Source organism: Anopheles darlingi, chromosome 2 (assembly GCF_943734745.1).
Source record: "Anopheles darlingi chromosome 2, idAnoDarlMG_H_01, whole genome shotgun sequence".
Taxonomy (NCBI): Eukaryota; Metazoa; Arthropoda; class Insecta; order Diptera; family Culicidae; genus Anopheles; species Anopheles darlingi.
In genome coordinates this window covers 6,562,501-6,565,000 of record NC_064874.1, presented here as the reverse complement: position 1 = coordinate 6,565,000, position 2,500 = coordinate 6,562,501, and the positions used below count along the sequence as shown (strand labels likewise).

The window sequence follows — 2,500 nt, the reverse complement described above, 5'->3', positions numbered from 1 at the left end:
GTCGATTGTCATATCTCCTGTGGCTTCTGCGTTCAATCAGCTTAACTGAACAGCGATTCTAATATGTTTGTTCCCGATTTTCCCAACGATTTTGTTAGACAACTTTTCGAACAACCTACTTTCTTCCAACGATGGCCGCCGGTGCATTTCAGCTGCAACCAAGATGAGTCGCATACAGTTGCACTAATCTTCGCTGGCTTGTTGTCGCAAAGCATGTTCTCGTGGTTGACCTCCTCCAATATGCTGCCCCTCGGTGTGCGACTGCCACTTGCCAGTGCTGCCGAGAGGCCATCGAAAAATTGTATTCAGCATCATATTCTACTATTTTGATTCTCGCTCCCCGCTTCAGCAATATGTGTGTTTGTGCTATCGAGACGCGGCTGGCGAGCAGATGCAATGATGCTCACATCAGCCCAACATAGGGGGAACAGAAGATAGCCAGTCGAAAAGCGCGTGTGTGTTCGACGAAGACGACATATCTTGGAAAGGGTTGAGAAAAGCGAATGGATAGGTTGTGGGGCGCACCATACCCCATCATCGTGTCTGCCCCAAAAGAAAAACGCGATCAAAATTGTGCTTGTGTATGCGTGTGAGAACGGCCATTAATGTATGCCGCCGCCGTATGCGCGACACTCCATCCTCAAACCCCAGAATGATTCTCATTCTCTCGCTCTCTCCATCGGCGGCGGGTGGGAGTTTAGTCGATTTCGGAACGTTCCTCTTTCGAATTCTCTGCTCTGTGCTCGCGCCCGGTCACTACATCACACTCTCAGCTCAGCACAGTTTGCGAAAAGTTGTGTCTCGGTAGAACGGAGGCCAAAGAGTACATTTTTACGCAATAAACTGTGGACCACAGTTGCGACGCGAAACCCACCCTCTCGACCACGCTTCTGAATCGCGCGGTGTAGCAGAAGCACGACAACGATATAGGGCCCTATTGCGAGTGTCTTGTCTTGCAAACGAGACTGCCTTACTACTGCTGAAAAAACTTAGCAGTCTTGTTTAGCTTTTATGAATGAACTTGTGATTTTTTACAGCCTGATTTCAAAACAAATACTAATACTACCAAATTAATCACCAACACCACTAAAAACCAACATCCTTCGGTCCAATGGCAACGCGACTTTCAGTCTCGTTTTCAAGACTCAGAGTCTGGTAGGTTTTGGCACCAGACTCTGAGTCTTGAAAACGAGACTGAAAATGGTATATTTTTTCGGCTTGGTCGTAGTTGCCATTGGAGCGAAAGATGTTGGTTTTTGGTGGTGTTGGTGATTAATTTGGTAGTATTAGTATTTGTTTTGAAATCAGGCTGTAAAAAATCACAAGTTCATTCATAAGAACTGAACAAGACTGCTAAGTTTTTTCAGCAGTAGTACAGCAGTCTCGTTTGCAAGACAAGACACTCGCAATAGGGCCCATAAACAATAATAGATCGCACCATCATCGGCTACATCGCCTAGGACGACGCGCACTGCACTGCTGCTGCACGGCTCTGTTAGTGGGGGTGACACGGAAAGGAGGCGACGACGCGGATGCCACATTGAAAGCCTCGAATTGCTCTTAGTGCGCTATCGGAAGCCATAAGCAAACCAAGGGTGGTGGTAGGACCCAGCGAGAACCGCGAGTATACGCAGAACAAATTCTAATCTGCTGCGCAGTTAAGGCCACCGGGGTCCGCGTGCGTTGTTTCTTTCGATTTTGACGCTTCACCGTTTGCCCCTCTCGCTCTGGTGTGTGGTGTGTGCGGTTCCGCTGACAGTTCCGTTGGACAGCTCCATCTGCTGTCAGCCGTCGTTCGTCGTTGGCGCCGCGTGTTGCTGCCGCTGCTGCGTGTTGGTGGTTTCTTTTGTGTTTACGGCCCCGTGCACCACGCCACTTGATTCGGGGCGCCAGTTTCCTCCAAAACCCCGCGAAGAAGCCAGGGTTACGCGAGTGTGCGTTGCAGTCCGTTTTATCTCGTCGCCCGTCCCGGTACTCGAGAACGTTCGTGTGCGAGCGCGTGTTATGTGTCATCGCGGAGCAGCGAACCCCAGTGCCGCCGGAAGCTGCTTACAAACACTCGCTCCTCATCGCCGTCGCGCATCGACCGAAGCATGTGCTCGACCCTACCGAGTGCAATGCCACAGAAAGGATACTATCACAATCATCGATCATCGGCATCGTCTGCTGCGGCCATCGGCAGCGCTAGCTACATGGCCGGTGCCACAGGAAACGGTCCAAGCAGTGGAGCAGGCGGAGGAGGTGGAGGAGGATCCGTAAGTGCAAGATCCGTCGATCTGAGCGGCCAAGGCCTCTTTCGCAGTCGCTGGGTGTTTGCGCTCAATGTGCGATTTCGGTGCTGCTTCGGTTCGATCATAGTTGGCGAGCATAGAGAACGGAAGCCCGGTAGAAAGATGATGGCAGGTTTGGAGAATTCACGGCCGCCGGCTGTCAAATGTGTGCGTAATAAGTGGGAGAGGCATTTGTGTCTCCACCTGCTCGTCCCATGTCCGGCCTCCGA

At 51.3% G+C, this 2,500-nt stretch overlaps 1 protein-coding gene across 4 annotated transcripts in view; it reads left to right on the top strand.

Moving 5' to 3' along the window:
* The window catches only part of LOC125950551 (regulator of gene activity), a 12,162-nt gene that overhangs the window by 5,594 nt on the left and 4,068 nt on the right, over positions 1–2,500 (top strand). The gene's annotated exons all lie outside the window — the stretch shown is intronic.